The sequence below is a fragment of the Aptenodytes forsteri genome, unplaced genomic scaffold, assembly GCF_000699145.1.
Source record: "Aptenodytes forsteri isolate BGI_AS27 unplaced genomic scaffold, ASM69914v1 Scaffold284, whole genome shotgun sequence".
Taxonomy (NCBI): Eukaryota; Metazoa; Chordata; class Aves; order Sphenisciformes; family Spheniscidae; genus Aptenodytes; species Aptenodytes forsteri.
Window position 1 is genome coordinate 1219346 of NW_008794445.1, and position 14663 is coordinate 1234008.

Sequence of the window (14663 nt, forward strand, 5' to 3'; positions counted from 1 at the left end):
CTTATTCCCATTTATACTAGACTGCTGGTAGGAGTGCAGTCAAAGCATTTAGATCAGGGTAAACAGCTTTTGGGGAAATTTGACTTCAGTTTTAGCAGCTGGAATCCTGTGGTAACCCAAATTTTGGTAGTTATTCTTTAATGAATCTGGGTTGGTTTTTTTTTTTTTTTTTCTCTTTTGCTTTTATAATTTGTTACAGAACTGTTAGTGCACATGTGAGACATTTAAAAGACAGAGGTTTGTAAAGGAGTCATATGTTTCTGGGTAAACAGCGAGTGGGAAGAATTTTATAGCAGTGATGCTCAAATGGCAAGTTAGGGCTTTTCCTGCCAACCTCCCCAGTAGAAAGTGCTGGCTAAGAAAGTCTATAACTAGCAGCAGAAAAGGAGCAGGGTTGTGTCAGCTGTTTATTTATTGTCAATATTTCATTAGAAAACAATTCTTCCACTTACAGGATTGCTAAAGGAGATATCTTCTCAGATTTAGGTCATGATTTGAATCCAGCCAAGGAGAATATCAGTAAATAAAAGTCATTAGTCTGTAGTACTGTTTCAGTCATCCTGATGAAATGAATTGAACAGCCCCATTCCAGTTGTTAATAGACAAATACACACAAAACAAACTTATTGGCACTAAAAGAATATCTCCATGTAATTCACAGCCTCAATCAGACCCAAACACTAAATTCTCCTGTACTTTCTCTTCTTTATCTCTTTAGGTTGTCTAAAGGGAGGACTGCAGTAAGGAAATCTCTACTTTTGTTACCTGTGCTAAACTTCTTCAGAGAATGGACGGACATCCAAGTGTTAGCTTGTCCAGCAGCATTCACTTCTGCTGCATCTGGGATTCCCTCAGGTAAATGTCAGATTGAAAATTTATCTTTTGTAACATCCTTATCCTCTGCCTTCTGGAGAGAATTTTATTGAAGAAGGACTCACTGGCATATTCCTAAAGGAAGTATATCTTCCCTGCCATTACCAGTGTACCACAACTTCTTCTTACAATTCCCTTTTAGGTATTCCTTCTGATAATTTTATCACCTTGTTCATAATCTTATGTATGGGGATTTCTTTTTTTCCTGGGCAATGTGAAAAAGTTTATTCCCACTATTTACAACATTATTTGCAAAAAAAGAAATAGTTTTATTGGACTAACCCATTTTATAGAAACTTATATTACGTTCTTTTGTATTCTGCACATCTGAATTGATGCTCATTATGGGCATACTTTTTTTTTCTTCGATGTTTGTATTGTTTCTCCTTCCTAAAAAGGTTCATGGTGGCGACCTCGTGCATAAATCACCTTATTGCAGGGCCTTTTTGCACCCCTCCTTTCAAAACTTTGTGAATATTCCTTGTGTAGGTAAAAGAAAAGTTCTAATCTAGAAGTGGGGTATCAATGTAGCATGTGGTACAGATCTGATTGATATGCAACAGCACTTTTAGCTCACGCTGTGGTATTTTGACAGTTATTTGTAAGAGGCAGTAGCTCCCAGGCCCTTTGAGTTTTGATCTCAGTGGGACACAGAAGCTGCTGTCTTGAAGAAGAATGAGATATTTCAGTAAATTTATCATTAATATCTTGCTTTTGGATGAAGCAGAGACTCGCAAGACACAAGTGATGTGCTGGCTGGCAGCATTTTGCCTCTTTGAAATGTATCATCTCTGTTATTTTTCTGCACTTCTGTTGACATTTCTACCCTCTAATTTGGGAAATTAAAAACAAGTAGCAGGGCATACTAAAAACCTCGTTGATCTCAGAGGTTTTTAGTGTACCTCCATGTCTTCCATTACTATGACTGTCTTGGGATTTATTTTTCCAACAATGCTTTCTCCTGTTAAAGGGCAGACAACTGAAACACCGACAAATCAACTCTTTGCATGAGACCACACAATATAGTGGCACAAGAAATTGTATGTTGCATCCTGTCCTGGGATAATAACTTCCAAAACGGACTTTTTTTCTTTTTTGTTGCTCTAGATCTTGATTGTGAGAAGTATAGCTTGTGATAGCAGTCTCACTTGGGTGGAGCAAAGGGATCATCCCTTTCACAGAGAGGATCTGTTTGTTACTTGACCTCTTCTTTGCTACCAGGTTCACCCTGTGTATTGCACGGAATGTTGTCTCTTTTCAGCTGGGCTTATCTTACCCTTTCTTAATAGAGTTAGATTTTTTCTAATTATTAATATTATTCATAAGCATGTTTATTATAATAATGCTTAAAGCTGTAATCACAATAGGCAGGGGAAGGAGGGTGCCTCTTCATTCTCCCAGGAGAGGGAAAGTTTGCTAATGCCCTGTGAGGGAATGACAGATGATTTCTCTCTCAGGTTACACACGCTCTAAATCCTCTTCACCGTTTCTCTCCAGCAATGAGGAGACAGATGCTACTGTAACAGCACAGAACTTGTGCGAATCCCTTACAAGGACCCTTTGTTACTGCTATGAGCAAAAACAAGTGACTTGCTTTGCCTTTCATCCTATTTTTAGAGAGGTTTACATTTCTGAAGGACGTATTTGATTCCCATACATGGCTTTGGCTAGTTTTCTGTTGTTGACTTTTTTTTCCTTTTTCTTTTGGTGTGATATGGGAGGATGAAGGTGGGAGAAAGCAAGCGTCTGTTTCTTTGAGCTGTTGTGTTGGAATTTGTTAACCTGACATTTTGTGTGCTGTGATGTGCCCGATTCCCTTTCTAGCTGTTTCTAGTAGCCATGGGGATACAGACAGCAGAAATCACACTTCTCACACACACTTTCCCTCCTGAAAAAAAGCTGGTGAAAATGATAGACAAATGATTTTGGAAACAAATCTTTGATGTGTCCTCAGAGTAAAAGCTATGAAGTCTTTGGAAAGGAAGTTTGTTTTTATTTCACCAGTTTACTGTAACCTGGTTTGCAAGAATTGCTTTTACATCCAGAGAGCTGTAGCCTCAACTCAGTTGTCTTTTTAGGACCTGAGCCATCTTCCACAGTTGTCATTGGGACTCCTCCTGGTGTTTTTAATGGAGATTTCACCAGGCCCCTCTTCTAGAGCTTTTTACAGAAATTGCAAAGAGATAGGGATCAATTAGTACCACTGAATAATTAATTTGTAGAGAGAAGGCCAATCTGTTAGGAATTTGATTGACACCATCAATCTATGTGGGTACTGATCTCTTGTTAGATATCAGTGACTTCTGAAAACTACTGGTGGTTTAGATTGCAATTACTGGCCCACAGGTAAAAAATCCGCATCTTACGCCATTTCTTCTTAAGCATCCATATTTTTTCTATGTGCTTCTTTCTTTTTAAGAAAGAGTACACACTGGACTGTCCCTTTTTATGTTTTGTTTTGTTTTGTTTTGTTTTGTGTGGGGTTTGGGGTTTTTTGGGTTGGTTTTTTTGTGTGTGTGTAAGGATACATAATTGTTCCTCTTCTGACATAGCAGTACCATAGAAGTTCACAGTTCTGGAATAAGAAGGGATTATCATATATTGTCATAAAAACTAACCAACTATTGATGTTGACATGCAAATTATTTAAGAGACCGTGTATTTTACTACTCACTAAGAGCAGGATTGAGAGCAGGAGGGATACCTGTTCTGATAATTACTTATGAGTGTGAGTGAGAGAAGCAAACAAGGGAATGATTGATTGTGTGAGGACAAAGACCGGGGAACAGATACATATATACACACACATATATATGTGTGTGTATGTGAGAGAGATATATATGTAGATAAATACTTTTTCACCACGTGTGTCATTTGGAACAGATGTCTTAAGCCTGCATGCAGCCTTAACCTAAGTGTGTGTGTACACATACCTCCTCCATATATAATACACAAACTTGTAGAGGAAAGTATGTACCTGTGTGCAAATTTATGCACATATATGCATGCGCACACCTGATATGGAGTTTAATGACAAGTTGTTTCAGTGGTTGAGTTCTTGCTCTTATAAAATCAGGGAAGTTGTGGTGATCTTAAAAAATGTGTGGAAGCTTTGAGAAACCTTTAGAGAAAAGCATGGTTCTCCTACCTCTTGGTAAGCGGAACATTTCATAGAATCATAGAATCATTGAGGTTGGAAAAGACCTCTAAGATCATCGAGTCCAACCGTCAACCCAACACCACCATGCCCACTAAACCATGTCCCTAAGCGCCTCATCTACACGTCTTTTAAATACCTCCAGGGATGGGGACTCCACCACTTCCCTGGGCAGCCTGTTCCAATGTTTCACCACTCTTTAAAGACCAACCCCACCTCGCTACAACCTCCTTTCAGGTAGTTGTAGAGAGCAATGAGGTCTCCCCTCAGCCTCCTTTTCTCCAGGCTGAACAACCCCAGTTCCCTCAGCTGCTCCTCATAAGACTTGTTCTCCAGACCCCTTACCAGCCTCGTTGCCCTTCTCTGGACATTTGGAGCTTTCTGCTCCACCTCCCCTACCAGAAGTGCATCTGATACACTGTACGGGGATTTCAAAGTTTAATTTAGCTTAACTCTTGGCTGCAATCAACTGCTGATAAATTTAGTTGGGGGATTAGGGAACCTTAAAGACTAATAGCTCCTTAAAAGGAGCCTGAAGATGAGACAGCAAAACAAAAACATCTGCTAAAGTCTCCCTTAGAATGGTAGCACACCATACAGTCATAGTTTAGAGAAATAAATAGGTTGGTTTGGGGTGAGAAGGGATTTTTGTAGATATAGACACTTGGAGAAAGAAAACCAAATGTGTAAGTATTTAAGAGAGTTGTTTCCTTTACAAAGTGAAGGAAAGGATATCCTGATTGGAATCAATAGCATATAGCAAACACCCTTCTCCTGTAGCTCTAGATAGTTTGCTAGCCCATAAAAATAGCTATTGTTAACTCCTTTTCCCGTTGCATCTTTTTAATAGACTGTCATGTTTAGATGAAGTCTTTGCACTTCTGTGGCAGCATTAATTTGAGTGTGAATTGGCTACCGCATCTTCTTAACACTGTCTGTGGATAGTAAAGTAGACGTGTTGACCAGTACTTCATATGTGCAGTCAAAAATGGAGACTCAAACCAGATCAATACAAGAAAACTCAGTCAGATATTTATTTGGAGAATAGATTTATTAGAAATTACTAGAAGTTTCTTTTCCTAGATGCTTCTTTCTCACTTGTTTTTATACTGCATCAAATTTTGTAGATCCAACTGTGACTCGGGCCTTTCATAAGTATTGTACTTATATGTCTCGTAGCAAGAAACAATCCTTGTGCCAAAGACACTGTGATCTTGCACAGCCTTCTGCTTTATGCTTAACTTTTCAACTATGGATAGTCCCTCTGAATCCAGATCTGGAGCCTAAATGAGAATCCAGCAACTATTTCATGCCTTTTTTTTTCTTGCCTTCTTTACGCCTTCTTCTGCTATCCCACAGTTACATTTTTAGTTTTTCTATTGCCCAAGGGCCCAAGAAAGGACTTAGGGGAAAACATGTTAAAAAGAAAAAAGTATTTTAATAATTATTATTCAAATTAAGATGGAGTAATCATTTGATAAAATTTAAATCTTCTTAAAAAGAAAGGTCCTTTCACACAGTGTTTAATTATCTTGTGGGTTTAGCAGCTGGATGGCTATTATTTCAGCAAAGAGCTGACTGAGATTTGAAGAAGGATTATATGTAAAAGCAAAGTATCTGCTGTTAGCCTAGCTAAATCTGGTAGACTTTGAAAGCATAAGAAAATCATCAGTAGGAGTAAGAATGTGAACTATATTGCCAAGGCAAGCAAGTGTGTTTGGTATTCAAATTTTTTTTTCTGCAACATATGGAATAAAGCACTATTGGAAAGAAAGTATTCAGAGTAGGAATACAGGTCTGCTCTGATGAATCAAAATATGGATTCAAGAGTGCTAAATCTGGTAGACTTTGAAAGCATAAGACAATCATCAGTAGGAGTAAGAATGTGAACTATATTGCCAAGGCAAGCAAGTGTGTTTGGTATTCAAATTTTTTTTTCTGCAACATATGGAATAAAGCACTATTGGAAAGAAAGTATTCAGAGTAGGAATACAGGTCTGCTCTGATGAATCAAAATATGGATTCAAGAGTGAGAGAAACTAACAATTTTTCTAGTATAAAAATTTCCGATGTTCATAAACTCTTTGTATATTTGCATCATGACATAGGTGGACTGGTAAGCATTATGTCTGGCATTCAAACATACATGAACAGCGACTTTTCTGTAACTGAGAGCAAAATTACACTGAATTTTCAAATTATATCTCTGAAATACCAATTGGATTTATGTAGTTATGTGGTGAAAGTGTTATCTTCTGTGATCCTTGTTCTCTGAACCATATATGTTTGTAAAGCTCTGCAGCCTTTCTGATTGTTCACTAATGGTCTTAAGAGTCCAATTTCGACTTGTGTAAATTTTTCTTCATCCTTTTTTTCACTGTGTCAGACATACAGCCAGGCATGCTAAGTTTTTATAACCATTTTATTTCTTACAGTAAGACTCTTGGTGTCTAATGGCAACAGCACTAACAAGAATAAAGAGACTGAGGGTAATGGGAGCCAAGCTACTAAGGCAAAAGAAAACTTGAAGAACTGTATTTATTGCTAATAAAATTAGTGCAGGTCTAGTGCTTGTGTGATGCATAAGTTTAGCCTCTCTATTAATTTTCATGGTAGCCATAGTCCCCTCCTTCCCGCATTTCAAGCACCGAACACTTGATGTGTCAGGCAACATTTGAGGAAGGCTGCTTTAAGGTACTTTAGGCATCAAACTCTCTTGTTTATTTTACAAGAATCATTAATGCAGACCAGGCTTTCCCTGGGATCACTGGGTCAGTTTATGGGTTTCTTGGTCATTCCAAAGCTTCCCCACACACTTGATAGACCTATTGACAAGAGAGAGCTGACACAGTAGGAGCAGGCCCAAAGCCAAATAATTAGCTGCTCTTTAGGGGAGGTGCCTTGAAGAATTCTTTTCCGATTCAGGATCAGAGATTTAGGACTAGAAGAATAAAGGGTGAGATAGGGATCAAAAAAAGACAAAAAAAGGTGACATGGAGAGGAATGTAGGTTGAGGAGGAAGATGGGCTTGGAGAGGGATGAGTGGTTAAACATTGGAACAGGCTGCCCAGGGAAGTGGTTGAGTCCCCATCCCTGGAGGTATTTAAAAGACGAGTAGATGAGGCACTTAGGGACATGGTTTAGTGGGTGGTGGTGTTGGGTCGACAGTTGGACTCGATGATCTTAGAGGTCTTTTCCAACCTCAATGATTCTATGATTCTATGATTCTATGAGTGTCACAAGGGGAAAATGGTGAGGAGGGAAAAGTTGGTAGTGAAAGAGAAAAGAATTTGCAGATGCATGAGGTAGGTAGTATAAGCAAGGCACAGAGGTCAGTTGATTGCTTCTTACTGGCAATCCAGTCGGAGAATATCCATCAATATGTTTTGCTATGAAGTTATTAAAGGTAATGTTTTTAGAAGTCTTTTTTTTAGGAGAACTTGTGTTTCCCCCCGTTCCTTTTTTTTTCTTTTTATACAGGAAATTTAATTTTATAGCACTGTACCGTAGACTGTCTGAAATGTTCACAGTTGCCAAATGCATGTGAGATTTTAATTTAGGTCAAGCAGATTGTCTTGGATAAGGTCACCAGTAACTCCGATGGAGACTTTGATTAGCTGAAGATAGCATCTGGTATCTGAACATAGGATAAATAAGATTAGAAGGGCCCACTGGATGTTATCTATGCAATGCCTTGCTCAAAGCTGGGCTAATATAAAAGATAGATCAAGCTTGCCTAGTCAAAGTTTGCAAATCTCCCCGGATGGACATCCCATAGCCTTCCTGGACCCTTGTTCCAGTGTCATGTTGAATTATTTTTTCTTATGTCCAATGAGACTTTTTCCCTTGTTGCAACTTGTGATCCTTGTCTCCTGTCCTTTCATTGTGCACCTAGAAGAAGAGTCTAGCTATGTCTCCTCTTTAATCCCACTTTGTTTAGTTGGATTAGCAATTAAATCTCCCTCCCAGTCTTCTCTAAGATAAACAAACCCATTTACTTCAGCCTTTCCTTGTATATCATATGCTCCAGCCTTATTGGTCCTCTGTTGAACTCTATCCAGGTTGTCAATATTTCTCTTGTTTTGAGGGCTCCAAAACTAGTGGTAGTATTCCAGATACACCCTTATAAGCATTTAGTATAGAAGAAAAATAATTTCTCTTGACCTACTGGCTACTGTTTTGCTAATGCAAAAAAAAAAAAAAATGTGCATATATATAGAGAGAAATAAAGGAGATAGATAAACAATGAAGATATATGAAAGAAGAGGAAAAAGCAAGAAAAGAGCAAAGTGTGGTCAGCAAAATTGCAAGTATTGTGGATCTGAAAGTGTAGTTGTGCTAGGCAGCCATGCTATCAGGCAGTGGAAAAAAGGCTCTGATCTATTAGCTTTTATAATGGAGAGGTCTTGGCAAGGAATATTGCCACCTCAGGACACCTGCAGATTTTTAGGTGCCAACAGAGTATATCCCAGACAGTGCCCAGGAGGGCAAGGGCAAGATTCTTATTCGTCAGTTTTCCCTTCCTCTCTCCTAATGTAAATCATCTTGGCTTATCTAAGAGATATAATTTATGGCCAGCCTGCTGGCTGGTCAGCTTCATGTCTCTCATAACTTAGACAGCCAGACACATGTGGGTCAGGTTTGGAAATGCAATGCGTATCTTTAGAGGAGGGATGGATTCTTCCCAATCCTTCTTTACATCTGATTGTTTCCACACATCCCTATTTTTTCCCTTTTATGTTCCTCTTTTTGTCAACTGTGCATTGTCCCTATTTTTCCTCTCATTCTCTTCTTTTTCTCCAGTTGAGCATGTTGATGGCTGTACCAGATCAGTAGATGAACTTATCTGACTTTTATGCCTAATCTTTTGTTTATCCCACACCCCAGATATGGAATAAAGGACTATGTTCCTCTTCCCAGTCTTTCCTCCCTTGCTCTCTCTACGTAGGCACATATTTCATGATGAGAAGAACTGCAAAGAAAGTTCTTTGGATGTCAAAGCTCATGATGTTCTGTTGCAGCGGAACAGCAGTAAAAGTCCCAGCTCTTCTCAAATTCTCAAGAAAGATTTTATTTAGTCTCAGATAGGTCTCTGGGCTATAATAGCCCTTGCTGTACAGCAGGGCCTGAGATCCATTATTTTTAAGACCAGGTCTGTACTTAATTCTGCTGATCAACGTAATTATAAGAGAAGAAGCATTAGTGAGGAGGATGCTGTACCATCCAAAGAAGTCTTTAGGTAGTGCAGTTTATTTTGTTCTGGCATAAAGTGTTTGCAGTAGGAGAAGTTATTGATATAATTCTGTTATCAAAGTTCTTTTTTCTTTTTAACCTGTAGTTCCCTCACTGTCTATTGGTTGATACAGTCAAGAGAAAGAAAAGTTGGGGTTGGGAGAAGACAGTGGTATGGGGTGTTCTCCTTCTGGCATTATCAGCACCAGGGTAGAAGTAAGTAGTGTCGAAAATGGGTCTAATTCAATACTTTCTCTACTGTGGAAAGTGATGATTCCACTAAAAGGCTTCAGCAAAAATTGGTCCAGTTAGCTGGAAGCAAAGAGGGGTGTCTGGCACAAAGTCTTTTCTAGTCAGTTAATGGGGATACATCCAGTTCAATCCCCTTTTGAGTGTGATCAGGCCAGGTTTTGAAGGTTACTTGTCCATTCTCATGTTAGTGGAATATATTACAGTGCAGACTATCTCTGTGAGATGCAGAGATGTTAACCAAGGTGGGGAAAAAGAGACATCAGTTTCTCTTTAAATCATTGATTATAATCTTGCAGAAATCACTTCTTAGTCTGTCTCAGGGTAGTATTAAAAGAGCCTTGTGGCCAACGGCCTGGTTTAGTATTAGAGCAGCCAGATAGAATCTAATACAGGAAAAAAAGGGGAGAAGTGAGCACCTTAAGTTGACTGAGTCTTTGTAATAGCTGGCAAATCCACTGGACCAGTCTGTTGACAAACAGGACAGGGAGAGCTGGAGATAGATCCCTGGTAGATGTGAGAGCCAAAAATCGGCCAAACATCTTGGACAAGTTTGGAAGCTTGTTTCTTGTTTCTTGTTTGGCTCATTTCCTTCTCCCTTCCCCCATTTCTCTGCAGCAGCAGCAGTGTTGAAGGGTGCGTACTCTGTCTGGCAGGCTGTTGGAGGAGTCTCTGGCCTCAAATTACACAGCATGACAACTCTGCATAAAATTAGCAGCAGAGTTCTGTGTATTAGGCACCAGGGAAAAATGTCACATTCAGCAGAACTCAGAGGCGAGAGGTGGAACAGAAAGAACTGGAACGGGACATCAATCCCCCTCTACCTTTCACTGTTTTGCCGCAGACATATCTGAGAGTGTCATAACCAGCTGGCTTGGAGCAAAGATTATTCCGGCAGTAAATAGATTTTATTGTATGTCTTAGTAACAGGGATGTCTGATTTTTCTTCCTTTTTTCCCCCCTTCACTTGCTCTTTTTCCTTTATTCTGAAAATTTCTTACTTTTTGTCCTTTCACAAGGAAATCGCTTCTCACTCATGTAGAAGTGCTATTGACATACAGTTTTCTGCCTTCCTTTCCACCTCCCTGTGGTCTGATTCCTGGTGAGAAACCCACTGTAATGGCACTACATTCAGATTGTGCAAGAGCTTATACAAGTTGTTTGTAGTGAAATCTGGAAAACTAAATAAAGTGCTGGCAAACAGGGCAAAGGCACTAAAGCGGAGAGAAGCAGCTATTCAAGGACTGGATTCTTTAGATACTATCTCAGTAGCAGCTATCTCATTCAGAAAAACTATTACAGAAAAGGTCATGGTTTGAGGGTGTGTTTTGGCTCCTTCCTTACATCATAAAAGCGGTAAAATCCTTGCCACACCACTGTTAGATTACCCTGAAGCATATGTGTGAGAGAGGCTGCATTAGCATCTTTATGTGGAAGTGGATTGCCAAGACACATAAATGTACACTTGCCTGAATTTTTGGGGATGTACAGGTACACACATACATTCACTGTGTTGTCAGAGTGCTTTCGTAAGACAAAGTTTTCAGGCAGCAATGCTGGTTTAATGTATTCCTCCCCATTCCTTCTCCATATTGATGTCTGTGGTGTGAGCTTGGCTGGGAAATTGATCTGTGGCTTAAAAAAACGTTTTTACAGCTGGGTTAGTTAGCTGATGTATTTTACAGCACAGCCTCAGATGTGCCATCCTGTGGGGCAGGAAAAAGCAAGAGTATGTGAGGACAGGGAATTTCCTAAGCTGATTCCATCACCATATACTCATTTCTTGAAACCACAACTCAAAGTCCCCCATTACCTTTGTTTGGCTCAGATTATTGAAGCAATCTGCAAGCAGGATGATGTGTTCCCAGATTAGATAGATAGCGCTCTGGGGCAGAAACCTATTCTTCATTTCGTTTCCTTGTTCTTTTCCGTAGTAGGGCAGGCCCATTGGCTACTGCTGTTTAACATATGTGATAGTTTAGCAACTACATTCTTTTCTAAGGGTTTGGGAATCAGTTCTAAGGCCTGGCATCAGAGCATTACTGGCACATTTTTAAAGAGCTACATTTTTATATTGTTTTCAATTTGCACTGTAGGTGATTTTGAGTGCAGGTGGGTTGCTACGGATAATGACTGTAGTTTCTCACTTTTCACCTGACTTTCCCAAAGAATTATACTTCTATTGAGCCTTTGTCCTCCTCACCCTCCCGCCATGAGAAAAGTATTACTGTCAGCCCCATTTTACAGATGGCAAAGCTGGGGCATAAGGAATGACATAGCAAGCCAGTGGCTGAACGAAACGCAGTTAATTGAGAGGTCTCTTATTTAGACCCGGCTTCACATAACAAGGCAGCCTTCTGCCTCTTGAGGTATGGGAGACACAAACTGCAGCCTTCCACACTTCAAATGGACAGACTGACAGCTGGCTTGGGATCAGATTGCTTATTGGTACGGTAATTGGTGGGCTCATTCCACAGTTTATCTTCCAAGGAATAAAGGCTGAAGTAATAAAAGGCCAGTAGGTGAGGCAGCAGGTGAGACAGGCTATAAGTATACGCTGTGAGGAATACTGACAGAACAGAACTTTGAAAATTACACGATCTTGATACTTATTGCCTCTATATTCGCCTCTTGCCTGCCTATCCTAATCTCTAGCCCCCTTGCCCTCTAGTTTTATAAGGAAATATTGTCCCAATTTATGAACCATTAGAAAATGAGCCATAAACTCTCTATAACGAGCAGACTGGATATGTCTGCACCAGAAAAATGTGCTTCTTTAAGTGTAGTTTAAGTAGTACAACTCCCCTAGGGTAAAGACAATTATACCAGTGTAAAAGTGCATATCCAAATATAGCTGAGTCCCGAATGGGAAGGTACCTTTATACAAGTAATAACTAGGTCCACAGTAAGGCACAGATTTATTTCCTTAACTTTAGGAATGTGAGGTGACAAAATTGGGAATATGGTACTTTATAATTCATGTATATTCCAAGGAGACAGATAAAACCTTCAGAGGGGGAGTTGGCCCACTTAAGTTCTGATTTACTGGCCAGTGGTGCCTGTCTCTCTTCACTGTCTGTTCAGAGAAGTTCCACTTAACTAAAGGCACTTACCTAAAGTTTCTAAATTAAGTAAAAGGAATTTGGTCACAAGATTTCATCAAATGGATGGGGAAATTAAACTATTAGGAACAGCTTAGGATGGTTTGAATGCAGCACCGCACAAATTTTAGCAAATCCGAACCCTATTTTGAGATTTGGGAAAGTTCAGTGAAATTTTTTTTTGAGTAATTTTGACAGGTCTTTTGAACTTGTGAAACAGATGAAGCAGGATTTTCTTTGTCTTGAGTAGCAATAACTCTGACAGATTTTTGACTCTCAAGATCTCAAGCTCTGCCCTATTTCTTCCCTATTTGTCTCTTTTATTCTGGAAGTGACATGCTATCTGGATGAAGAAATGCTCTGTTGCTGTTTCTGAGCTTCCATTTTTCTCCCTTAGCCTAGTCTTGGGCATCAATATCCATCTGAGCTCTGCAAGAACAAAAAGCCCCATTGCTCATCAAGGAGAAGTTACTACTGTTCTGGTAAGACTTCCTCTAACTCTTCCAATCTTACGTGATCCTACTATATCAGAGAGAAATCCTGTATTTTTTAAAAAGATTTTTAAAGGAAGCACGTTTATTGTAAAGGAAAAATTGTTTTCCACAGAGAGGAAGATAATAATACTGCTTGTGATACTGGTCTGCATAAGAAAAGCTGGCAAGATCTGGCTATGGCATCATGAACTAACAAAACCCAGAATGATACTGTTGAATGCATATTTCCAAAATAGCTGATAATGACTAAAGAAAAACCTCACTTTTGGGGGTATTTTTTCCTGCAATACTTATTCCTTGTTTTGCTCAAGCAATTAAGGTGCAAAAGCCAAGATTCAGTTATGGGATTTAGTGTGATGTTCCAAGAAAAATGTCATTAAAAAAAAGGACTGCTGTTTCTTTAATATTTGGTTCTGTAAAGTACTTTCATGCTGAGTAGTAATTTATTCTAGAAATGACACCATCAAATTCACTGTCAGGAACAGTGGTAGATGCTGATCTTTAAATTTCTTAGTTCACAATGGATTGTTTAGTTGTGTTTATATTAGCAGGGCATGATCACAGTCCATTTCTGCAAATGCCTACTAGTTACTTTTCACCCTAAAGAAGCAGTCAGGGAAACTGTATCCAGATTTAAATCAAAGCAAATTTCCAAAGTTCTATTTATCTATACTCCTGTGCCTTTTTTCCTCCCAACACAGTGTGTGACAGGGAGAATATCTATGCACTAAGCCAATATGGATTTAGTCATTATCTAATGAAGCATATAAAACCAATCAGCTCAACTTATCTCCTCTTTGGTTTTTTTTTGAAGCTCAGAAAGATAGGACAACTTCAACAACTTTTTTTTTTTTTTTTATGAGTTTGTTTTCAGCTGTCCTGAAAGCATATATTGAAGAAAGAGAGTCTTGTTACTTACCATTGGACCAACTGCCTTCTAAGGATTTTGTAGCACTACCTGCAAAAGAGCACTGAAGATTACAGAGCAGACATGAGTAGCTTATCTTATGTAACTTTTGTCCAAAAATTTTGCAGAGCTGTAATTCATTATTCATGTGCTATTATAGTAACGATAAGGAGTTTAAACATGACTGTATTTGAAAATAAATATTGTAAAAGTGTATTAAAGCATTCTGTAAAGCTGATGGTAGCCATAAAAGCAAAATCTGTACAAGTATGTAATATGAATTGAAAATGGAATATAGCCCCAAATCACTTTTCCCAAATCAGTGTTATCAGTTGCAGTTTGGTCTCAAGCAACCACAGAAGGAAAGACACTCAACTGCTAATGATGTGTATGCTACAATGTCCTGGTTTCGGCAGGGATAGAGTTAATTTCCTTCCTAGTAGCTGGTACAGTGCTGTGTTTTGGATTTAGGATGAGAACAATGTTGATAACGCACCGAAGTTTTAGTTGTTGCTAAGCAGTGCTTACACTAGCCAAGGACTTTTCAGCTTCCCATGCTCCACCGACTGAGAAGGCTGGAGGTGCACAAGAAGCTGGGAGGGGGCACAGCCAGGACAGCTGACCCAAACTGGCCAAAGGGACATTCCATA